Source organism: Oncorhynchus keta, chromosome 1, assembly GCF_023373465.1.
Source record: "Oncorhynchus keta strain PuntledgeMale-10-30-2019 chromosome 1, Oket_V2, whole genome shotgun sequence".
Classification (NCBI taxonomy): Eukaryota; Metazoa; Chordata; class Actinopteri; order Salmoniformes; family Salmonidae; genus Oncorhynchus; species Oncorhynchus keta.
In genome coordinates, this window is record NC_068421.1 from 93530428 (window position 1) to 93558042 (window position 27615).

Sequence of the window (27615 nt, forward strand, 5' to 3'; positions counted from 1 at the left end):
ACACTATAGAACACCATAAGACTATAGAACACTATAACACTATAGAACAATATAACAGGATAGAACACTATAACACTATAGAACACTATAACACTATAGAACACTATAACACTGTAGAACACTATAACACTATAGAACACTATAACAATATCGAACAGTATACCACTATAGAACACTATAAACCTATAGAACACTATAACACTATAACACTATAACACTATAGAACACTATAACACTATAACATTATAGAACACTATAACACTATAACACTATAACACTATAGAACACTATAACACTATAGAACACTATAACACTATAACACTATAGAACACTATAACACTATAACATTATAGAACACTATAACACTATAACACTATAGAACACTATAACACTATAACACTATAACACTATAGAACACTATAACACTATAACACTATAACACTATAGAACACTATAACACTATAACACTATAACACTATAGAACACTATAACACTATAACGCTATAACACTATAACACTATAGAACACTATAACACTATAACACTATAACACTATAACACTATAGAACACTATAACACTATAACACTATAACACTATAGAACACTATAACACTATAACACTATAGAACACTATAACACTATAACACTATAACACTATAACACTATAACACTATAGAACACTATAACACTATAACATTATAGAACACTATAACACTATAACACTATAACACTATAGAACACTATAACACTATAGAACACTATAACACTGTAGAACACTATAACACTATAGAACACTATAACAATATCGAACAGTATAACACTATAGAACACTATAAACCTATAGAACACTATAACACTATAACACTATAACACTATAGAACACTATAACACTATAACATTATAGAACACTATAACACTATAACACTATAACACTATAGAAAACTATAACACTATAACACTATAGAACACTATAACACTATAACACTATAGAACACTATAACACTATAGAACACTATAACAATATAGAACACTATAACACTATGAAACACTATAACACTATAGAACACTATAACAATATAGAACACTATAACACTATAGAACACTATAACACTATAACACTAGAGACCACTATAACACTAAAACACTACAGAACACTATAACACTATAGAACACTATAACAATATAGAACACTATTACACTATAACACTATAGAACACTATAACACTATAGAACACTATAACACTATAACACTATAGAACACTATAACACTATAGAACACTATAACAATATAGAACACTCTAACACTATAGAACACTATAACACTATAACACTATAACACCATAGAACACTATAACACTATAACAATATAGAACACTAAAACACTATAGAATACTGTAACACTATAGAACACTATAACACTATAACATTATAGAACACTATAACACTATAGAACACTATAACACTACAGAACACTATAACACTATAGAACACCATAACACTATAGAACACTATAACACTATAGAACACTATAGAACACTATAACAATATAGAACACAATAACACTATAGAACACTATAACAATATAGAACAGTATAACACTATAGAACACTATAACACTATAGAACACTATAACACTATAGAACACTGTAACACTATGGAACACTATAGAACACTATAACAATATAGAACACTATAACAATATAGAACACTATAACACTATAGAACACTATAACAATATAGAACACTACAACACTATAGAACACTATAACACTATAGAACACTAGAACACTATAGAACACTTTAACAATATAGAACACTATAACACTATAGAACACTCTAACACGATAGAACACTATAACACTATAGAACACTATAGTACTCTAGAACACTATAACACTATAACACTATAACACTATAGAACACTATAAACCTATAGAACACTATAACACTAGAACACTATAACACTATAACACTATAGAACACTATAACACTATAACATTATAGAACACTATAACACTATAGAAAACTATAACACTATAACACTATAGAACACTATAACACTATAACACTATAGAACACTATAACACTATAGAACACTATAACAATATAGAACACTATAACACTATGGAACACTATAACACTATAACACTATAACACTATAGAACACTATAACACTATAGAACACTATAACACTATAGAACACTATAACAATATAGAACACTATAACACTATGGAACACTATAACACTATAACACTATAACACTATAGAACACTATGGAACATTATAGAACACAATAACACTATAGAACACTATAACAACATAGAACACAATAACACTATAGAACACTATAACAATATAGAACAGTATAACACTATAGAACACTATAACAACATAGAACACTATAACACTATAGAACACTGTAACACTATGGAACACTATAGAACACTATAACAATATAGAACACTATAACAATATAGAACACTATAACACTATAGAACACTATAATACTATGGAACATTATAGAACACAATAACACTGTAGAACACTATAACAATATAGAACACAATAACACTATAGAACACAATAACAATATAGAACACTATAACACTATAGAACACTGTAATATCTATAGAACACTATAACACTATGGAACACTATAGAACACAATAACACTATAGAACACTATAACACTATAGAACACTATAACACTATAGAACACTATAACACAATAGAACACTATAACACTATAGAACACTATAACACTATAGAACACTATAACACTATAGAACACTATAACACTATAGAACACTATAACACTATAGATAACTATAACACTATGGAACATTATAGAACACAATAACACTACAGAACACTATAACAATATAGAACACAATAACACTATAGAACACTATAACAATATAGAACAGTATAACACTATAGAACACTATAACAACATAGAACACTATAACACTATAGAACACTGTAACACTATGGAACACTATAGAACACTATAACAATATAGAACACTATAACAATATAGAACACTATAACACTATAGAACACTATAATACTATGGAACATTATAGAACACAATAACACTGTAGAACACTATAACAATATAGAACACAATAACACTATAGAACACAATAACAATATAGAACACTATAACACTATAGAACACTGTAATATCTATAGAACACTATAACACTATGGAACACTATAGAACACAATAACACTATAGAACACTATAACACTATAGAACACTATAACACTATAGAACACTATAACACAATAGAACACTATAACACTATAGAACACTATAACACTATAGAACACTATAACACTATAGAACACTATAACACTATAGAACACTATAACACTATAGAACACTATAACACTATGGAACATTATAGAACACAATAACACTACAGAACACTATAACAATATAGAACACAATAACACTATAGAACACTGTAACAATGTAGAACACTATAACAATATAGAACACTATAACACTGTAGAACACTATAACACTATAGAACACTATAATACTATGGAACATTATAGAACACAATAACACTGTAGAACACTATAACAATATAGAACACTATAACACTATAGAACACTAAAACAATGTAGACAACTATTACAATATAGAACACTATAACACTATAGAACACTATAACACTATAGAACACTATAACACTATGGAACACTATAGAACATAATAACACTATAGAACACTATAACACTATAGAACACTATAACACAATAGAACACTATAACACTATAGAACACAATAATACTATAGAACACGATAACACTATAGAACACTATAACAATATAGAACACTATAACACTATAGAACACTGTAACACTATGGAACATTATAGAACACAATAACACTGTAGAACACTATAACAATATAGAACACAATAACACTATAGAACACTATAACAATATAGGACACTATAACACTATAGAACACTATAATACTATGGGACATTATAGAACACAATAACACTGTAGAACACTATAACAATATAGAACACAATAACACTATAGAACACTATAACAATATAGAACACTATAACACTATGGAACACTATAACACGATAGAACACTATAACACAATGGAACACTATAGAACACAATAACACTATAGAACACTATAACACTATAGAACACTAGAACACTATGGAACATTATAGAACACAATAACACTGTAGAAAACTATAACACTATAGAACACAATAACACTATAGAACACTATAGAACACTATAACACTATAGAACACTATAACACTATGGAACATTATAGAACACAATAACACTATAGAACACTATAACAATATAGAACACAATAACACTATAGAACACTGTAACAATATAGAACACTATAACACTATAGAACACTATAACACTATAGAACACTATAACAATATAGAACACTATAACACTATAGAACACTGTAACAATGTAGACAACTATTACAATATAGAACACTATAACACTATAGAAGACTATAGAACATAATAACACTATAGAACACTGTTACACTATAGCACACTATAACACTATAGAACACTATAACACAATAGAACACTATAACACTATAGAACACAATAGAACACTATAGAACACTATAACACTATAGAACACTATAACAATATAGAACACTATAAAACTATAGAACACTATAACACTGTAACACTATAACACTATAGAACACTATAACACTATAAAACACTATAGAATACTATAACACTATAACACTATAGAACACTATAACACTATAACACTATAGAACACTATAACACTATAGAACACTATAACACTATAACACTATAGAACACTATAACACTATAACACGATAGAACACTATAACACTATAGAACACTATAACACTATAGAACACTATAACACTATAGAACACTATAACAATATAGAACACTATAACACTATAGAACACTATAACAATATAGAACACTATAACACTATAGAACACTATAACAGGTTCTAGGGATGGAGGTGTGACCAGGTACTAGAGATGGAGATGTGACGAGGGATGGAGGTGTGACCAGGTACTAGGGATGGAGGTGTGACTAGGTACTAGGGATGGAGATGACTAGGGATGGAGGTGTGGCCAGGTACTAGAGATGGAGATGTGACGAGGGATGGAGGTGTGGCCAGGTTCTAGGGATGGAGGTGTGACTCGGTACTTGGGATGGAGGTTTGCCTATGGATTGAGGTGTGACCAGGTACTAGGGATGGAGGTGTGACGAGGTACTAGGAATGGAGATGACTGGGGATGGAGGTGTGACCAGGTATTCGGGATGGAGGTTTGCCTAGGGATGGATTTGTGACCAGGCACTAGGGATGGAGGTTTGAGTAGGGATGGAGGTGTGACCAGGTTCCTGGGATGGAGGTGTGACTCGGTACTAGGGATGGAGGTGTGACTTGGTACTAGGGATGGAGGTGTGACGAGGGATGGAGGTGTGATTAGGTAGTAGGGATGGAGGTGTGACCAGTTACTAAGGATGGAGGTGTGACCAGGTCCTGGGGATGGAGGTGTGACTCGGGCTGGAGGTGTGGCTAGGTACTAGGGATGGAGGTGTGACTAGGGATTGAGGTGTGATTAGGTACTAGGGATGGAGGTGTGACCAGGTACTAAGGATGGAGGTATGACCAGGTCCTGGGGATGGAGGTGTGACTAGGGCTGGAGGTGTGACTATGGATGGAGGTGTTGTGACCAGGTACTAGGGATGAAAGTGTGACAAGGTACTGGGGATGGAGGTGTGACCAGGTCCTGGGGATGGAGTTGTGACTTGGTACTAGGGATGGAGGTGTGACTAGGGATGGAGGTGTGACTATGGATGGAGGTGTGACTAGGTACTGGGGATGGAGGTGTGACCAGGTATTAGGGATGGAGATGACTCGGGATGGAGGTGTGACCAGGTATTAGGGATGGAGGTGTGATTAGGTACTAGGGATGGAGGTGTGACCAGGTACTAAGGATGGAGGTGTGACCAGGTCCTGGGGATGGAGGTGTGACTATGGATGGAGGTGTGACCAGGTACTAGGGATGGAGGTGTGACCAGGTACTAGGGATGGAGGTATGATTAGGGATGTAGGTGTGACCAGGCACTAGCAATGGAGGTGTGACTAGGGATGAAGGTGTGACCATGCACTAGGGATGGAGGTGTGACTTGGGATGGAGGTGTGACCAGGTACTAGGGATGGAGGTGGGACTAGGTACTGGGGATGGGGTTTGACAAGGGATGGAGGTGTGACCAGGGATGGAGGTGTGACAAGGTACTAGGGATGGAGGTGTGACTAGGCATTTGGGGTAGAGGTGTGACTATGGATGGAGCTGTAACCAGGTACTAAGGACGGAGGTGTGACCCGGTCCTGGGGATGGAGGTGTGACTATGTACTAGGGATGGAGGTGTGACCAGGTACTAGGGATGGAGGTATGATTAGGGATGGAGGTGTGACCAGGTTCTACGGATGGAGGTGTGACCAGGTACTAGGGATGGAGGTATGATTAGGGATGGAGGTGTGACCAGGTTCTACGGATGGAGGTGTGACTAGGGTTGGAGGTGTGACTAGGGATTGAGGTGTGACCAGGTTCAAGGGATGGAGATGTGACCAGGTTCTACGGATGGAGGTGTGACCAGGTACGAGGGATGGAGGTGTGACCAGGTATTAGGGATGGAGATGACTCGGGATGGAGGTGTGACCAGGTATTAGGGATGGAGATGACTCGGGATGGAGGTGTGACCAGGTATTAGGGATGGAGGTGTGATTAGGTACTAGGGATGGAGGTGTGACCAGGTACTAAGGATGGAGGTGTGACCAGGTCCTGGGGATGGAGGTGTGACTTGGGCTGGAGGTGTGACTATGGATGGAGGTGTGACCAGGTATTAGGGATGGAGGTGTGATTAGGTACTAGGGATGGAGGTGTGACCAGGTACTAAGGATGGAGGTGTGACCAGGTCCTGGGGATGGAGGTGTGACTATGGATGGCGATGTGACCAGGTTCTACGGATGGAGGTGGGACTAGGTACTAGGGATGGAGGTGTGACCAGGTACTAAGGATGGAGGTGGGACTAGGTACTGGGGATGGAGGTGTGACAACGCATTTGGGGTAGAGGTGTGACTATGGATTGAGCTGTGACCAGGTACTAAGGACGGAGGTGTGACCCGGTCCTGGGGATGGAGGTGTGACTATGTACTAGGGATGGAGGTGTGACTAGGGATGGAGGTGTGACTATGGATGGAGGTGTGACCAGGTACTAGGGATGGAGGTATGATTAGGGATGGAGGTGTGACCAGGTTCTACGGATGGAGGTGTGACTAGGGATGGAGGTGTGACTATGGATGGAGGTGTGAACAGGTACCAGGGATGGAGGTGTGACTAGGTACTGGGGATGGAGGTGTGACCAGGGATGGAGGTGTGACCAGGGTTGGAGGTGTGACTAGGGATTGAGGTGTGACCAGGTTCAAGGGATGGAGATGTGACCAGGTTCTACGGATGGAGGTGTGACCAGGTACGAGGGATGGAGGTGTGACCAGGTCCTGGGGATGGAGGTTTGACCAGGTACTAGGGATGGAGATGTGACTAGGGATGGAGGTGTGACTATGGATGGAGGTGTGACCAGGTACTAGGGATGGAGGTGTGACTAGGTACTGGGGATGGAGGTTTGACCAGGTATTAGGGATGGAGGTGAGATGAGGTACTAGGGATGGAGTTTTGACTATGGATGGAGGTGTGACCAGGTACTAGGGGTGGAGGTGTGACTAGGTACTAGGAATGGAGTTGACTGGGGATGGAGGTGTGACCAGGTATTCGGGATGGAGGTTTGACTAGGGATGGATTTGTGACCAGGCACTAGGGATGGAGGTTTGAGTAGGGATGGAGATGTGACCAGGTTCCTGGGATGGAGGTGTGACTCGGTACTAGGGATGGAGGTGTGACTTGGTACAAGGGATGGAGGTGTGACGAGGGATGGAGGTGTGATTAGATACTAGGGATGGAGGTGTGACCAGTTACTAAGGATGGAGGTGTGACCAGGTCCTGGGGATGGAGGTGTGACTCGGGCTGGATGTGTGACTATGGATGGAGGTGTGACTAGGTACTAGGGATGGAGATGTGACCAGGTTCTACGGATGGAGGTGTGACCAGGTACGAGGGATGGAGGTGTGACCAGGTCCTGGGGATGGATGTTTGACTAGGTACTAGGGATGGAGATGTGACTAGGGATGGAGGTGTGACTATGGATGGAGGTGTGACCAGGTACTAGGGATGGAGGTGTGACTAGGTACTGGGGATGGAGGTGTGACCAGGTATTAGGGATGGAGTTGAGATGAGGTACTAGGGATGGAGTTTTGACTATGGATGGAGGTGTGATCAGGTCCTGGGGATGGAGGTGTGACTCGGGCTGGATGTGTGACTATGGATGGAGGTGTGACTAGGTACTAGGGATGGAGGTGTGACCAGGTACTAGGGATGGAGGTGTGACCAGGTAGTAGGGATGGAGGTGTGACTAGGTACTAGGGATGGAGGTGTGACCAGGTACAAGGGATGGAGGTGTGACTAGGTACTAGGGATGGAGGTGTGACCAGGTACTAGGGATGGAGGTGTGACCAGGTACTAGGGATGGAGGTGTGACCAGGTACTAGGGATGGAGGTGTGACCAGGTACTAGGGATGGAGGTGTGTCAGTTCTTGTTCGTACATATCAGTTTGTATGTGGAATTTTTTTTTGTACATTATATATATATTTTTTACATTTAACACAAATGGGTGCTTTAGGATGTGGGAGAACGATGCCTGAATACAGTTGCCTATATAAGCAGTAGAGCACAAAGCCATGTTTAATAAAAGTCAGTCAAAACAACTGTATGTATTGGGTCAGGCCAGGGTGTGGCATGGGGTTTTTGTATTGTGGTGTGTTTTGTCTTGGGGTTTTGGTGTTGGTATTGGGATTGTAGCTTAGTGGGGTATCTAGCAAAGTCTATGGCTGTCTGGAGTGGTTCTCAATCAGAGGCAGGTGTTTATCGTTGTCCCCCCCCGCGCGACCTCGGTCCTCTCATCGCCTCCTTTTGAAGAAGGTAAAAGTTCATGGAGCAGAGTCGGCGAGGAGAGTGAACGTGGATGGAAAGTCCCTTTATTGAAATGAGACGGTCCTCCACATCATCAGACACATTCAGTTAACAGAGACGGTCCTCCACATCATCAAGACACATTCAGTTAACAGAGACGGTCCTCCACATCATCAGACACATTCAGTTAACAGAGACGGTCCTCCACATCATCAAGACACATTCAGTTAACAGAGACGGTCCTCCACATCATCAGACACATTCAGTTAACAGAGACGGTCCTCCACATCATCAGACACATTCAGTTAACAGAGACGGTCCTCTACATCAGACACATTCAGTTAACAGAGACGGTCCTCTACATCAGACACATTCAGTTAACAGAGACGGTCCTCCACATCATCAGATACATTCAGTTAACAGAGACGGTCCTCCACATCATCAGATACATTCAGTTAACAGAGACGGTCCTCCACATCATCAGACACATTCAGTTAACAGAGACGGTCCTCTACATCATCAGACACATTCAGTTAACAGAGACGGTCCTCCACATCATCAGATACATTCAGTTAACAGAGACGGTCCTCCACATCATCAGACACATTCAGTTAACAGAGACGGTCCTCTACATCATCAGACACATTCAGTTAACAGAGACGGTCCTCCACATCATCAGACACATTCAGTTAACAGAGACGGTCCTCCACATCATCAAGACACATTCAGTTAACAGAGACGGTCCTCCACATCATCAGATACATTCAGTTAACAGAGACGGTCCTCCACATCATCAGAGACATTCAGTTAACAGAGACGGTCCTCCACATCATCAGACACATTCAGTTAACAGAGACGGTCCTCCACATCATCAGATACATTCAGTTAACAGAGACGGTCCTCCACATCATCAGATACATTCAGTTAACAGAGACGGTCCTCCACATCATCAGACACATTCAGTTAACAGAGACGGTCCTCCACATCATCAGAGACATTCAGTTAACAGAGACGGTCCTCCACATCATCAGATACATTCAGTTAACAGAGACGGTCCTCCACATCATCAGACACATTCAGTTAACAGAGACGGTCCTCTACATCATCAGACACATTCAGTTAACAGAGACGGTCCTCTACATCAGAGACATTCAGTTAACAGAGACGGTCCTCCACATCAGATACATTCAGTTAACAGAGACGGTCCTCCACATCGTCAGACACATTCAGTTAACAGAGACGGTCCTCCACATCATCAGACACATTCAGTTAACAGAGACGGTCCTCCACATCATCAGATACATTCAGTTAACAGAGACGGTCCTCTACATCATCAGATACATTCAGTTAACAGAGACGGTCCTCCACATCATCAGACACATTCAGTTAACAGAGACGGTCCTCCACATCATCAGATACATTCAGTTAACAGAGACGGTCCTCCACATCAGACACATTCAGTTAACAGAGACGGTCCTCCACATCAGACACATTCAGTTAACAGAGACGGTCCTCTACATCATCAGACACATTCAGTTAACAGAGACGGTCCTCCACATCATCAAATACATTCAGTTAACAGAGACGGTCCTCCACATCATCAGATACATTCAGTTAACAGAGACGGTCCTCCACATCATCAGAGACATTCAGTTAACAGAGACGGTCCTCCCTCAGACACATTCAGTTCAGAGACGGTCCTCTACATCAGACATATTCAGTTAACAGAGACGGTCCTCCACATCATCAGAGACATTCAGTTAACAGAGACGGTCCTCCACATCAGACACATTCAGTTAACAGAGACGGTCCTCTACATCAGACACATTCAGTTAACAGAGACGGTCCTCTACATCAGACACATTCAGTTAACAGAGACGGTCCTCTACATCATCAGATACATTCAGTTAACAGAGACGGTCCTCTACATCAGATACATTCAGTTAACAGAGACGGTCCTCTACATCATCAGATACATTCAGTTAACAGAGACGGTCCTACACATCATCAGACACATTCAGTTAACAGAGACGGTCCTCCACATCATCAGATACATTCAGTTAACAGAGACGGTCCTCTACATCATCAGACACATTCAGTTAACAGAGACGGTCCTCCACATCATCAGACACATTCAGTTAACAGAGACGGTCCTCTACATCATCAGACACATTCAGTTAACAGAGACGGTCCTCTACATCATCAGATACATTCAGTTAACAGAGACGGTCCTCTACATCAGATACATTCAGTTAACAGAGACGGTCCTCCACATCATCAGACACATTCAGTTAACAGAGACGGTCCTCTACATCATCAGATACATTCAGTTAACAGAGACGGTCCTCTACATCAGACACATTCAGTTAACAGAGACAGTCCTCTACATCATCAGACACATTCAGTTAACAGAGACGGTCCTCCACATCATCAGACACATTCAGTTAACAGAGACGGTCCTCCACATCAGACACATTCAGTTAACAGAGACGGTCCTCCACATCAGACACATTCAGTTAACAGAGACGGTCCTCTACATCAGACACATTCAGTTAACAGAGACGGTCCTCTACATCAGACACATTCAGTTAACAGAGACGGTCCTCTACATCATCAGACACATTCAGTTAACAGAGACGGTCCTCCACATCCTCAGACACATTCAGTTAACAGAGACGGTCCTCCACATCAGACACATTCAGTTAACAGAGACGGTCCTCTACATCATCAGACACATTCAGTTAACAGAGACGGTCCTCCACATCCTCAGACACATTCAGTTAACAGAGACGGTCCTCCACATCCTCAGACACATTCAGTTAACAGAGACGGTCCTCCACATCATCAGACACATTCAGTTAACAGAGACGGTCCTCCACATCAGACACATTCAGTTAACAGAGACGGTCCTCTACATCATCAGACACATTCAGTTAACAGAGACGGTCCTCCACATCCTCAGACACATTCAGTTAACAGAGACGGTCCTCCACATCCTCAGATACATTCAGTTAACAGAGACGGTCCTCCACATCCTCAGACACATTCAGTTAACAGAGACGGTCCTCTACATCATCAGACACATTCAGTTAACAGAGACGGTCCTCCACATCCTCAGATACATTCAGTTAACAGAGACGGTCCTCCACATCATCAGATACATTCAGTTAACAGAGACGGTCCTCTACATCATCAGACACATTCAGTTAACAGAGACGGTCCTCTACATCATCAGAGACATTCAGTTAACAGAGACGGTCCTCCACATCATCAGATACATTCAGTTAACAGAGACGGTCCTCTACATCATCAGACACATTCAGTTAACAGGGGTGGATCCCATAATAGAGGTTTAAAAGTGATAACAACAAATAAAAGTAGTTGTACAAATACATTTTAAAGATAAAACAATAAGTAGCATTTTATTTATTTTTTAAATGTGTGCATGAATTCCACCTCTGACAATACAACAGCTGATTCAAAGGGCGTGCGGTGGGGGGATATCAAAACTAATACACAGTGGGATACACATGAGTTTCCTCGATGAAAGGAGGTTATCGAGGAGGGGAGGACCATCATCCCCTTTCCTGCTAATGAATTGACAAACTCCTCGACCACTTATCAGTTTTCGGGTCACGGAGGAGTGAGGACGGAGGACGGTCTTTTGCCCAAACGATACTCTCCCACTGTGGATGCAGTGGAGTAAACCGCCTACTACATAGTAGTTGAGGTAGTAGTGGCGGTAGCTGTAGCTGTAATTGTAGTTGTAGTTGTTGTTGTAGTAGTAGTAGTAGTAGTAGTAGTAGTAGTAGTAGTAGTAGTAGTAGTAGTAAATAAGTGAGTAATACATTTGGGAATAATACTTTAGACGTCAACGTTTAGATTCAGCCGGGTGTGAGGGCAGCTTTTAGCCCCGGCTTAGAGCCCGGCTTGATGAGGAGAGAGGAGAAAGGGGGAGAGGAGAAAGGACAGAGGAGAGAGGAGAAAGGGGGAGAGGAGAAAGGGGGAGAGGAGAGAGGACAGAGGAGAGAGGAGAAAGGGGGAGAGGAGAAAGGACAGAGGAGAGAGGAGAAAGGGGGAGAGGAGAAAGGACAGAGGAGAGAGGAGAAAGGGGGAGAGGAGAAAGGGGGAGAGGAGAGAGGACAGAGGAGAGAGGAGAAAGGGGGAGAGGAGAAAGGACAGAGGAGAGAGGAGAAAGGGGGAGAGGAGAAAGGGGGAGAGGAGAGAGGACAGAGGAGAGAGGAGAGAGAGAGGAAAGGGGAGAGGAGACAAGGACAGAGGAGAGAGGAGAAAGGGGGAGAGAGGAGAAAGGGGAGAGGAGAAAGGGAGAGGACAGAGGAGGAGAGAGGAGAAAGGGGAGAGGAGAAAGGACAGAGGAGAGAGGAGAAAAGGGGAGAGGAGAGTGGACAGAGGAGAGAGGAGAAAGGGGGAGAGGAGAAAGGGAGAGAGGAGAGAGGACAGATGAGAAAGGACAGAGGAGAGACAGATGAGAAAGGAAGGAGAGAGGGAGAGAGGGGGAGGCGAGAGAGGACAGATGAGAAAGGACAGAGGAGAGAGGACAGATGAGAAAGGACAGAGGAGAGAGGAGAAAGGGGGAGAGTAGAGAGGACAGAGGACAGACGAGAAAGGACAGAGGAGAGAGAACAGGGGGAGAGGAGAGAGGAGGGAGGATAGAGGAGAGAGGACAGAAGAGAGAGAACTGAGAAAAAAAGAGGACAGAGGAGAGAGAACAGGGGAGAGGACAGAGGAGAGAGCAGGGGAGAGGACAGAGGAGAGAGCTGGGGAGAGAAGGACATGAGTGAGCCTCTGAGCCAAACAGAACAAGAGCAGAGAGAGCAGGGAGAGGAGACGAGGCTGTGATGCAAAGCGATTTTTGAATATTACTGACCCAGCGTTTAGAGAAGCAGGAAGCAAATCAAGATGCTTTTTTATTCTGGAAATCCTTTCACCCTCTAACATTCAGCAGATCAGATTAACAGAGAGGTTTAACAAAAAAAACTTCTGAGCCGTGGGAGGGGTGAGTCGGGGAAGGAAAGAAGGAAGGTGGGAGGAAGGGAGGAAGGGAGCAGTTTGTGATTCAGAGGCTTCAGGCAATTCATCACAGAAATTGAGTTTCTAATGCAGCATCTTGTGAATGCCTTTTGCCCCGTCAACGTTTTAATACATTACATTGAGAATGTAAATCATGTTTGAAATTTGGCACAAACTACATACACTCCACAACCCTCCACTCCACAACCCTCCACTCCACAACCCTCCACTCCACAACCCTCCACTCCACAACCCTCCACAACCCTCCACTCCACAACCCTCCACTCCACAACCCTCCACTCCACAACCCTCCACTCCACAACCCTCCACTCCACAACCCTCCACTCCACAACCCTCCACTCCACAACCTTCCACTCCACAACCCTCCACTCCACAACCCTCCACTCCACAACCCTCCACTCCACAACCCTCCACTCCACAACCCTCCACTCCACAACCTTCCACTCCACAACCCTCCACTCCACAACCCTCCACTCCACAACCCTCCACAACCCTCCACTCCACAACCCTCCACAACCTTCCACTCCACAACCCTCCACTCCACAACCCTCCACTCCACAACCCTCCACAACCCTCCACTCCACAACCCTCCACTCCACAACCCATCCACTCCACAACCCTCCACTCCACAACCCTCAACTCCACAACCCTCAACTCCACAACCCTCAACTCCACAACCCTCCACTCCACAACCCTCCACAACCATCCACTCCACAACCCTCCACTCCACAACCCATCCACTCCACAACCCTCCACTCCACAACCCTCCACTCCACAACCCTCCACTCCACAACCCTCCACTCCACAACCCATCCACTCCACAACCCATCCACTCCACAACCCTCCACTCCACAACCCTCCACAACCCTCCACTCCACAACCCTCCACTCCACAACCCTCCACTCCCACAACGCCCAACAACCCCCCTCCCCCAAACTCCACAACCCTCCACTCCACAATGCCCAGCAACCCCCCAACTCCACAACCCCCAGTAACCCCCCAACTCCACAACGCCCCCACAACCCCCCAACTCCACAATCCCCCACTCCACAACCCCCACTCCACAACCCATCCACTCCACAACCCCCCACTCCACAACCCATCCACTCCACGACCCATCCACTCCACAACCCATCCACTCCACAACCCTCCACTCCACAACCCATCCACTCCACAACCCCCACTCCACAACCCATCCACTCCACAACCCCCACTCCACAACCCATCCACTCCACAACCCCCCACTCCACAACCCATCCACTCCACAACCCCCACTCCACAACCCATCCACTCCACAACCCCCACTCCACAACCTCCCACCCCACTCCACAACCCCGCAACCCATCCACTCCACAACCTCCCACCCCACTCCACAACCCCCCACCCCCTCCACACCCCCCACCCCACTCCCACCCCCCCACCCCTCCACAACCCCCACTCCACCCCACAACCCCACTCAACCCCACACCACAACCCCCACCCCACTCCACAACCCCACTCCACCCCACTCCACAACCCCCACCCCACTCCACAACCCCACTCCACCCCACCCACAACCCCCCACTCCACCCCACAACCCCCTCCACCCCACTCCACAACCCCCCACCCCACTCCACAACCCCACTCCACCCCACTCCACAACCCCCCACTCCACCCCACAACCCCACTCAACCCCACACCACAACCCCCACCCCACTCCACAACCCCACTCCACCCCACTCCACCACCCCCACCCCACTCCACAACCCCACTCCACCCCACTCCACAACCCCACTCCATCCCCTCCACAACCCCCACCCCACTCCCACAACCCCACCCTAACCCCCCACCCCACTCCATAACCCCCCCACCCCACTCCACAACCCCCACCCCACTCCACATCCCTCCACTCCACCCCACTCCACAACCCCCACCCCACTCCACTCCACATCCCTCCACTCCACCCCCACTCCACCCCACTCCACAACCCCCCACCCCACTCCACATCCCTCCACTCCACCCCACTCCACATCCCTCCACTCCACAACCCCACTCCACCCCACTCCACAACCCCACTCCACAACCCCCACCCCACTCCACAACCCCACTCCACCCCACTCCACAACCCCCCACCCCACTCCACAACCCCACTCCACCCCACTCCACAACCCCCCACCCCACTCCACATCCCTCCACCCCTCCACCCCACTCCACAACCCCACTCCACCCCACTCCACAACCCCCACCCCACTCCACAACCCCACTCCACCCCACTCCACAACCCCCCACCCCACTCCACATCCCTCCACTCCACCCCACTCCACAACTGTTCCATGACTGATCAAAACTAGTTTTCTCATGGCCTTCTCTCATCTCTCGTCTCTCTGCAGCAGACATGGTGACCAATATGTCTGGAAGATTGAAGCACTATAAAATCACAGTATCAAATCACAATACGAATAGAATCATGACAATTACAATGCATATCGTATCGGCACCGAAGAATCTAGGAAATATTGGCAATTCTCTAATATACAGAAAACACACATGTACACACACACACACACACGTGCACACACGTGCACACACGTACACACACGCACGCACACAATGCCCTTCGTTCCTGGGGAGTAGATTTGTGGCAGAGAATGCTTCAGGGCCTGTAATTCTTTGCAACAGAAAAGGACATCTAAAACTCATTATGCCACTTAAAAACGTAGGATTTCTGGAGTGTTGTGGGACCTTCACATAAAAATATACCATTCTAAATGGGCTTGTTTCCTTTTCTCTTCTCTCCCACCTGCTCCTTTTCACCGCGAGACAGGACGACAGACGAAGGACAGTAATTGAGAGGGATACTGCACTGGAATCGACACACAGAGAGAGGGAATGACCCAATACAGCTGCTTGCCCTATGAACAACTATTACCAAATCATTGGCCATCATCATAAGGTATGTATATTATATTAGCCATCTCTGTTATAGAATATATACACTCTTCTCCTATCAGTCAATGGAGGCTCCTCTGAGGAAGAAGGGGAGGATCATAATTTTTTAGAAAAGAATAGTGAAATGTCTAAAAAAAAGTTATAGTTTTTATATAAAACTACACTAAATATGTCACCAAATAATTGACTAAAAAGCAAAGAAAATGAAAAACACAGTGTTTTGTAATGAAAGGTCCTCCTCTGGGTACATTGACTTCGATAGAACACCGAGGAGGCTCGTGGTTCTCACCCCATTTACATTACATTACATTTAAGTCATTTAGCAGACGCTCTTATCCAGAGCGACTTACAAATTGGTGCATACACCTTATGACAACCAGTGGAACAGCCACTTGCATCTAAATCTTGTTGGGGGGGGGGGGGGGGGTGAGAAGGATTACTTACCCTTAGAGACACCCCCTTTCCATAGACTTACACAGTAATGTACAGGGCCTTTGGAAAGTATTCAGACCCCTTTGACTTTTTCCACATTTTGTTACAGTCTTATTCTAAAAATGTATTAAATAATTGTTTTTCCTCGTCAATCTACACACAATACCCCATAATGACATCACAATACCCCATAATGACATCACAATACCCCATAATGACATCACAATACCCCATAATGACAAAGCCAAAACAGGTTTAGACATTTTTTGCAGATTTATTACAAATTAAAAACAGAAATAGCGTATTTACATAAGAATTTAGACCCTTTGCTATGAGACTCAAAATTGATCTCAGGTGCATCCTGTTTCCATTGATCATCCTTGAGACGTTTCCACAACTTGATTGGAGTCCCCCTGTGGTAAATTCAATTGATTTGGACAGTTTAATCTCAATCTCTTCATTCAAAGACTCAATCATAGACACTATTAATGACAGTTGCGGCTGCTTTGTGTGATGTATTGTTGTCTCTACCTTCTTGCCCTTTGTGCTGTTGTCTGTGCCCAATAACGTTTGTACCATGTTTTGTGCTGCCACCATGTTGTGCTGCTGCCATGTTGTGCTGCTACCATGTTGCGCTGCTACCATGTTGTGTTGCTACCATGTTGTGTTGCTACCATGTTGTTGTCATGTGTTGCTGCCATGCTGTGTTGTCATGTGTTGCTGCCATGCTGTGTTGTCATGTGTTGCTGCCATGCTGTGTTGTCATGTGTTACTACCATGCTGTGTTGTCATGTGTTGCTGCCATGCTGTGTTGTTATGTGTTACTACCATGTTGTGTTGCTATCATGTTGTGCTGCTACTATGTTGTTGTCATGTTGTGTTGCTACCATGCTGTGTTGTCATGTTGTGTTGCTACCATGCTGTGTTGTCATGTTGCGTTACTACCATGCTGTGTTGTCATGTGTTTCTGCCATGCTGTGTTGTCATGTGTTGCTGCCATGCTGTGTTGTCATGTGTTGCTGCCATGCTGTGTTGTCATGTGTTGCTGCCATGCTGTGTTGTCTTGTGTTGCTGCCATGCTGTGTTGTCATGTGTTGCTACCATGCTGTGTTGTCATGTGTTGCTGCCATGCTGTGTTGTCATGTGTTGCTGCCATTCTGTGTTGTCTTGTGTTGCTGCCATGCTGTGTTGTCTTGTGTTGCTGCCATGCTGTGTTGTCATGTGTTGCTGCCATGCTGTGTTGTCATGTGTTTCTGCCATGCTGTGTTGTCATGTGTTGCTGCCATGCAGTGTTGTAATGTGTTGCTGCCATGCTGTGTTGTCATGTGTTGCTGCCATGCTGTGTTGTCATGTGTTGCTACCATGCTGTGTTGTCATGTGTTGCTACCATGCTGTGTTGTCATGTGTTGCTGCCATGCTGTGTTGTCATGTGTTGCTACCATGCTGTGTTGTTATGTGTTACTACCATGCTGTGTTGTCATGTGTTGCTGCCATGCTGTGTTGTCATGTGTTACTACCATGCTGTGTTGTCATGTGTTGCTGCCATGCTGTGTTGTAATGTGTTGCTGCCATGCTGTGTTGTCTTGTGTTGCTGCCATGCTGTGTTGTCTTGTGTTGCTGCCATGCTGTGTTGTCTTGTGTTGCTGCCATGCTGTGTTGTCATGTGTTGCTGCCATGCTGTGTTGTCATGTTGTGTTGCTACCATGCTGTGTTGTCATGTTGTGTTGTCATGTTGCGTTACTACCATGCTGTGTTGTCATGTGTTGCTACCATGCTGTGTTGTCATGTTGTGTTGCTACCATGCTGTGTTGTCATGTTGTGTTGTCATGTTGCGTTACTACCATGCTGTGTTGTCATGTGTTGCTGCCATGCTGTGTTGTCATGTGTTGCTGCCATGCTGTGTTGTCATGTGTTGCTGCCATGCTGTGTTGTCTTGTGTTGCTGCCATGCTGTGTTGTCATGTGTTGCTACCATGCTGTGTTGTCATGTGTTGCTGCCATGCTGTGTTGTCATGTGTTGCTGCCATGCTGTGTTGTCTTGTGTTGCTGCCATGCTGTGTTGTCTTGTGTTGCTGCCATGCTCTGTTGTCATGTGTTGCTGCCATGCTGTGTTGTCTTGTGTTGCTGCCATGCTGTGTTGTCTTGTGTTGCTGCCATGCTGTGTTGTCATGTGTTGCTGCCATGCTGTGTTGTCATGTGTTGCTCCCATGCTGTGTTGTCATGTGTTGCTACCATGCTGTGTTGTCATGTGTTGCTGCCATGCTGTGTTGTCATGTGTTGCTGCCATGCTGTGTTGTCATGTGATGCTGCCATGCTGTGTTGTCATGTGTTGCTACCATGCTGTGTTGTCATGTGTTGCTGCCATGCTGTGTTGTCATGTGTTGCTACCATGCTGTGTTGTCATGTGTTGCTGCCATGCTGTGTTGTCATGTGTTGCTGCCATGCTGTGTTGTCATGTGATGCTGCCATGCTGTATTGTCATGTGTTGCTACCATGCTGTGTTGTCATGTGTTGCTGCCATGCTGTGTTGTCATGTGTTGCTGCCATGCTGTGTTGTCATGTGTTGCTGCCATGCTGTGTTGTCATGTGTTGCTACCATGCTGTGTTGTCATGTGTTGCTGCCATGCTGTGTTGTCATGTGTTGCTACCATGCTGTGTTGTCATGTGTTGCTGCCATGCTGTGTTGTCATGTGTTGCTGCCATGCTGTGTTGTCATGTGTTGCTGCCATGCTGTGTTGTCATGTGTTGCTGCCATGCTGTGTTGTAATGTGTTGCTGCCATGCTGTGTTGTCATGTGTTGCTGCCATGCTGTGTTGTCATGTGTTGCTGCCATGCTGTGTTGTCATGTGTTGCTGCCATGCTGTGTTTTCATGTGTTGCTGCCATGCTGTGTTGTCATGTGTTGCTGCCATGCTGTGTTGTCATGTGTTGCTGCCATGCTGTGTTTTCATGTGTTGCTGCCATGCTGTGTTGCTACCATGCTGTGTTGTCATGTGTTGCTGCCATGCTGTGTTGCTACCATGCTGTGTTGTCATGTGTTGCTGCCATGCTGTGTTGCTACCATGCTGTGTTGTCATGTGTTGCTGCCATGCTGTGTTGCTACCATGCTGTGTTGCTACCATGCTGTGTTGTCATGTGTTGCTGCCATGCTGTGTTGCTACCATGCTGTGTTGTCATGTGTTGCTGCCATGCTGTGTTGCTGCCATGCTGTGTTGCTACCATGCTGTGTTTTCATGTGTTGCTGCCATGCTGTGTTTTCATGTGTTGCTGCCATGCTGTGTTGCTACCATGCTGTGTTTTCATGTGTTGCTGCCATGCTGTGTTTTCATGTGTTGCTGCCATGCTGTGTTTTCATGTGTTGCTGCCATGCTGTGTTGCTGCCATGCTGTGTTTTCATGTGTTGCTGCCATGCTGTGTTGCTGCCATGCTGTGTTATTGTCTGAGGTCTCTCTTTATGTGTTCCGTTGTCCCGCCGTCCCCACGGGAGGCCTTTTGCGTTTCAGGCTGTCATTGTAAATAAGAATTTGTTCTTTTTTTTTATCGTCCTCCCTCATCGTGGGGTGGCAGGGTAGCCTAGTGGTTAGAGTGTAGAGGAGGCAGGGTAGCCTAGTGGTTAGAGTGTAGAGGAGGCAGGGTAGCCTAGTGGTTAGAGTGTAGAGGAGGTAGGTAACCTAGTGGTTAGAGTGTAGAGGAGGCAGGGTAGCCTAGTGGTTAGAGTGTAGAGGAGGCAGGGTAGCCTAGTGGTTAGAGTGCAGAGGAGGCAGGGTAGCCTAGAGGTTAGAGTGTAGAGGAGGCAGGGTAGCCTAGTGGTTAGAGTGTAGAGGAGGCAGGTAGCCTAGTGGTTAGAGTGTAGAGGTGGCAGGGTAGCCTAGAGGTTAGAGTGTAGAGGTGGCAGGGTAGCCTAGAGGTTAGAGTGTAGAGGAGGCAGGGTAGCCTAGTGGTTAGAGTGGAGGGGCGACAGGGTAGCCTAGTGGTTAGAGTGTAGAGGAGGCAGGGTAGCCTAGTGGTTAGAGTGTAGAGGAGGTAGCCTAGTGGTTAGAGTGTAGAGGAGGTAGCCTAGTGGTTAGAGTGTAGAGGAGGCAGGGTAGCCTAGTGGTTAGAGTGGAGGGGCGACAGGGTAGCCTAGTGGTTAGAGTGTAGAGGAGGCAGGGTAGCCTAGTGGTTAGAGTGTAGAGGAGGTAGGGTAGAACAGTGGTTAGAGTGTAGAGGAGGCAGGGTAGCCTAGTGGTTAGAGTGGAGGGGTGGCAGGGTAGGCTAGTGGTTAGAGTGGAGGGGCGACAGGGTAGCCTAGTGGTTAGAGTGGATGGGCGGCAGGTAGCCTAGTGGTTAGAGTGTAGAGGAGGCAGGGTAGCCTAGTGGTTAGAGTGTAGAGGAGGCAGGGTAGCCTAGTGGTTAGAGTGTAGAGGAGGCAGGGTAGCCTAGTGGTTAGAGTGTAGAGGTTGCAGGGTAGCCTAGTGGTTAGAGTGTAGAGGAGGCAGGGTAGCCTAGTGGTTAGAGTGTAGAGGAGGCAGGGTAGCCTAGTGGTTAGAGTGTAGAGGCGGCAGGGTAGCCTAGTGGTTAGAGTGTAGAGGAGGCAGGGTAGCCTAGTGGTTAGAGTGTAGGGGCGGCATAGCCTAGTGGTTAGAGTGTAGAGGAGGCAGGGTAGCCTAGTGGTTAGAGTGTAGAGGAGGTAGGTAACCAGTGGTTAGAGTGTAGAGGAGGCAGGGTAGCCTAGTGGTTAGAGTGTGAGGAGGCAGGGTAGCCTAGTGGTTAGAGTGTAGAGGCGGCAGGGTAGCCTAGTGGTTGTCAGAGGAGGCAGGGTAGCCTAGTGGTTAGAGTGTAGAGGAGGCAGGGTAGCCAGTGGTTAGAGTGTAGAGGAGGCAGGGTAGCCTAGTGGTTAGAGTGTAGAGGAGGCAGGGTAGCCTAGTGGTTAGAGTGTAGAGGAGGCAGGGTAGCCTAGTGGTTAGAGTGTAGTTGGCAGGGTAGCCTAGTGGTTGCTAGAGGAGGCAGGGTAGCCTAGTGGTTAGAGTGCAGAGAGGAGGCAGGGTAGCCTAGTGGTTAGAGTGTAGAGGCGGCAGGGTAGCCTAGTGGTTAGAGTGTAGAGGAGGCAGGGTAGCCTAGTGGTTAGAGTGTAGAGGAGGCAGGGTAGCCTAGTGGTTAGAGTGTAGAGGAGGCAGGGTAGCCTAGTGGTTAGAGTGTAGAGGTGGCAGGGTAGCCTAGTGGTTAGAGTGTAGAGGAGGCAGGGTAGCCTAGTGGTTAGAGTGTAGAGGAGGCAGGGTAGCCTAGTGGTTAGAGTGTAGAGGAGGCAGGGTAGCCTAGTGGTTAGAGTGTAGAGGAGGCAGGGTAGCCTAGTGGTTAGAGTGTAGAGGAGGCAGGTAGCCTAGTGGTTAGAGTGTAGAGGAGGCAGGGTAGCCTAGTGGTTAGAGTGTAGAGGAGGCAGGGTAGCCTAGTGGTTAGAGTGTAGAGGAGGCAGGTAGCCTAGTGGTTAGAGTGTAGAGGCGGCAGGGTAGCCTAGTGGTTAGAGTGTAGAGGAGGCAGGTAGCCTAGTGGTTAGAGTGTAGAGGCGGCAGGGTAGCCTAGTGGTTAGAGTGTAGAGGTGGCAGGGTAGCCTAGAGGTTAGAGTGTAGAGGTGGCAGGGTAGCCTAGAGGTTAGAGTCTAGAGGAGGCAGGGTAGCCTAGTGGTTAGAGTGTAGAGGAGGCAGGGTAGCCTAGTGGTTAGAGTGTAGAGGAGGCAGGGTAGCCTAGTGGTTGAGTGTAGAGGAGGCAGGGTAGCCTAGTGGTTAGAGTGTAGAGGAGGCAGGGTAGCCTAGTGGTTTGTAGAGGTGGCAGGGTAGCCTAGTGGTCAGAGTGTAGAGGAGGCAGGGTAGCCTAGTGGTTAGAGTGTAGAGGAGGCAGGGTAGCCTAGTGGTTAGAGTGTAGAGGAGGCAGGGTAGCCTAGTGGTTAGAGTGTAGAGGAGGCAGGGTAGCCTAGTGGTTAGAGTGTAGAGGAGGCAGGTAGCCTAGTGGTTAGAGTGTAGAGGAGGCAGGGTAGCCTAGTGGTTAGAGTGTAGAGGAGGCAGGGTAGCCTAGTGGTTAGAGTGTAGAGGAGGCAGGTAGCCTAGTGGTTAGAGTGTAGAGGAGGCAGGGTAGCCTAGTGGTTAGAGTGTAGAGGTGGCAGGGTAGCCTAGTGGTTAGAGTGTAGAGGAGGCAGGGTAGCCTAGTGGTTAGAGTGTAGAGGAGGCAGGTAGCCTAGTGGTTAGAGTGTAGAGGAGGCAGGGTAGCCTAGTGGTTAGAGTGTAGAGGAGGCAGGGTAGCCTAGTGGTTAGAGTGTAGAGGAGGCAGGGTAGCCTAGTGGTTAGAGTGTAGAGGAGGCAGGGTAGCCTAGTGGTTAGAGTGTAGAGGAGGCAGGGTAGCCTAGTGGTTAGAGTGTAGAGGAGGCAGGGTAGCCTAGTGGTTAGAGTGTAGAGGAGGCAGGTAGCCTAGTGGTTAGAGTGTAGAGGAGGCAGGGTAGCCTAGTGGTTAGAGTGTAGAGGAGGCAGGGTAGCCTAGTGGTTAGAGTGTAGAGGAGGCAGGTAGCCTAGTGGTTAGAGTGTAGAGGAGGCAGGTAGCCTAGTGGTTAGAGTGTAGAGGAGGCAGGGTAGCCTAGTGGTTAGAGTGTAGAGGAGGCAGGGTAGCCTAGTGGTTAGAGTGTAGAGGAGGCAGGGTAGCCTAGTGGTTAGAGTGTAGAGGAGGCAGGTAGCCTAGTGGTTAGAGTGTAGAGGAGGCAGGGTAGCCTAGTGGTTAGAGTGTAGAGGAGGCAGGGTAGCCTAGTGGTTAGAGTGTAGAGGAGGCAGGGTAGCCTAGTGGTTAGAGTGTAGAGGAGGCAGGTAGCCTAGTGGTTAGAGTGTAGAGGAGGCAGGGTAGCCTAGTGGTTAGAGTGTAGAGGCGGCAGGGTAGCCTAGTGGTTAGAGTGTAGAGGAGGCAGGGTAGCCTAGTGGTTAGAGTGTAGAGGAGGCAGGTAGCCTAGTGGTTAGAGTGTAGAGGAGGCAGGTAGCCTAGTGGTTAGAGTGTAGAGGAGGCAGGGTAGCCTAGTGGTTAGAGTGTAGAGGAGGCAGGGTAGCCTAGTGGTTAGAGTGTAGAGGAGGCAGGTAGCCTAGTGGTTAGAGTGTAGAGGAGGCAGGTAGCCTAGTGGTTAGAGTGTAGAGGAGGCAGGGTAGCCTAGTGGTTAGAGTGTAGAGGAGGCAGGGTAGCCTAGTGGTTAGAGTGTAGAGGAGGCAGGTAGCCTAGTGGTTAGAGTGTAGAGGAGGCAGGGTAGCCTAGTGGTTAGAGTGTAGAGGAGGCAGGGTAGCCTAGTGGTTAGAGTGTAGAGGAGGCAGGTAGCCTAGTGGTTAGAGTGTAGAGGAGGCAGGTAGCCTAGTGGTTAGAGTGTAGAGGAGGCAGGGTAGCCTAGTGGTTAGAGTGTAGAGGAGGCAGGGTAGCCTAGTGGTTAGAGTGTAGAGGAGGCAGGTAGCCTAGTGGTTAGAGTGTAGAGGAGGCAGGGTAGCCTAGTGGTTAGAGTGTAGAGGAGGCAGGGTAGCCTAGTGGTTAGAGTGTAGAGGAGGCAGGTAGCCTAGTGGTTAGAGTGTAGAGGAGGCAGGTAGCCTAGTGGTTAGAGTGTAGAGGAGGCAGGGTAGCCTAGTGGTTAGAGTGTAGAGGAGGCAGGGTAGCCTAGTGGTTAGAGTGTAGAGGAGGCAGGGTAGCCTAGTGGTTAGAGTGTAGAGGAGGCAGGTAGCCTAGTGGTTAGAGTGTAGAGGAGGCAGGGTAGCCTAGTGGTTAGAGTGTAGAGGAGGCAGGGTAGCCTAGTGGTTAGAGTGTAGAGGAGGCAGGGTAGCCTAGTGGTTAGAGTGTAGAGGAGGCAGGTAGCCTAGTGGTTAGAGTGTAGAGGAGGCAGGGTAGCCTAGTGGTTAGAGTGTAGAGGAGGCAGGGTAGCCTAGTGGTTAGAGTGTAGAGGAGGCAGGGTAGCCTAGTGGTTAGAGTGTAGAGGAGGCAGGGTAGCCTAGTGGTTAGAGTGTAGAGGAGGCAGGTAGCCTAGTGGTTAGAGTGTAGAGGAGGCAGGGTAGCCTAGTGGTTAGAGTGTAGAGGAGGCAGGTAGCCTAGTGGTTAGAGTGTAGAGGAGGCAGGGTAGCCTAGTGGTTAGAGTGTAGAGGAGGCAGGTAGCCTAGTGGTTAGAGTGTAGAGGAGGCAGGGTAGCCTAGTGGTTAGAGTGTAGAGGTGGCAGGGTAGCCTAGTGGTTAGAGTGTAGAGGAGGTAGGTAGCCTAGTGGTTAGAGTGTAGAGGCGGCAGGGTAGCCTAGTGGTTAGAGTGTAGAGGCGGCAGGGTAGCCTAGTGGTTAGAGTGTAGAGGCGGCAGGGTAGCCTAGTGGTTAGAGTGTTGGACTAGGAACTGAAAGGTTGCAAGTTCAAATCCCCGAGCTGACAAGGTACAAATCTTTCGTTCTGCCCTTGAACAGGCAGTTAACCCACTGTTCCTAGGCCATCATTGAAAATAAGAATTTGTTCTTAACTGACTTGCCTAGTCAAATAAAGGTAAATAAAATGTAAAAAATTAATGAACGGCACCGACCGCCACTACTATCAGGTTACTTTTCAGGGGGGAAACACCCACTGTAGTAAGAAACTCATTTAACAGGCAAAGAAACATGACATCTCCTGGTTACTTTACTCCTCCGACATCTGAATCACACAAGGATTTAACCCAAGTCCACTTCACCTCCCTTTTCTTGGGCCTTGTCACAGGTAAACCTGGGCCCTACGTCCCAAATGGTACTCTGTCCTCTATATCGTGCACTACTTTTAACCAGAATCCTATCGGCCAAAAGTAGTGCGGTATAAAGGGTGCCATTTGGGATGCAGTCCCGCTTTTGTAAAACCCAAAGCATCAGTATCAGTGTTTTCCACGTGAACCCTGTAGATTGGTTGACATTTCTAAGAAATTCTTCCTAACCCCTTTCCGCGGGATTAAGCAGGTATTAAGTAGACATGTAGGAACCAATTTTCTCCAGATCATGTTCTGCAGGGGACAGTTCCTGTGGTAAGCCCCATCTAGCCTGTGAGAATAAACAAATGAAGAGTCAAGTGCCGTGGCTCAAAATCCCTGCTGATACTCTGATTTATAAAATAACTCTTTTAATCAGTTTAATAGCCCGATGTGGTCCGCTTACTGATACTGAGTCAGCGTGGTATAAAAACAGAGGGAAACGCAGGTTATACGACACTCACAGTAAAGTCAGCTCTCAAAAGACAACAATTGAAACAACCTGTGTCCCCGCTTAGCGAAACATCTGGCCCCGTGTCTGTTGTTTTCATTAACGGCCCATTTACGTTATTACATTCTTCTTCGCTAAATCCTGGCTCTACTTTATCAATGGCCACACATGATATCTCTTACAGGGGGGGATCTGTGTAATGAGATACACTAGTGGATAAAGAAAAAGCAGAGGATTAGCTGCTCATTGTGTACCGCCATCTGTTGACCTTTGTAACTTATGTCTCAAACGGAATTGGAGCCGACAATAGTCTCATTTACAGTACAGACAGCGCATTTACCATCAACCCTGCATCCCAGCCATCACACAATTATTGTAGTTGTTTACGCAATCCAAAAATAGCCCATTATAAATTGCAATCCGGGTTAGGTGGGCATCATTTAAAAGCTTGCTCTATTTCCAACTTGATTAGCTAAGTTATAAAATATAATCTCACAGTGTTAGGTTTGTACAAGACAATTCACAGAAACAAATGGTCATTTGAGTAGGGATGTTGCAGTGACCGTATTACCGCCACGCTGGTGGTCACGAGTCATGAAGGCAGTCACGGTAATTAGGCTTCTCCAAGCTCTGATGCTGCTGATGGTCATTAGTCGCCTACCAAACTTGCTAACTGCCTCTATTGTCCCTCTAATCATTCTGACATCAATAAAAATGTAATCGAAAATCGAATCAAACACTTCATGAGAGCCCATGAGCTCATGTTGCACATTTCAATAGGCTATGCAATTGTGCGAGAAAACAGAGTGATGGCCTCTATTAAAAAGAGGAGGACCAGCTTTCTATAGGCTAGACCTACTAGATTTATTTCTCAACTTACCTAATACTAAGCACGGTGCTTATATTTACAACAGGAG

General features: G+C 46.1%; 1 long non-coding RNA gene across 4 annotated transcripts in view; it reads left to right on the forward strand.

Moving 5' to 3' along the window:
* Window positions 1–25881, forward strand: part of LOC127908303 (uncharacterized) — a 115010-nt gene extending 89129 nt beyond the window's left edge. For 2 of the 4 annotated variants that reach the window (XR_008066751.1, XR_008066752.1), the window contains one exon: window positions 23589–25636. This is a non-coding gene — a long non-coding RNA (uncharacterized LOC127908303). The other 2 variants (XR_008066753.1, XR_008066754.1) reach the window with 2 other exon arrangements.
* The last annotated feature ends 1734 nt before the right edge of the window (window positions 25882–27615 follow it).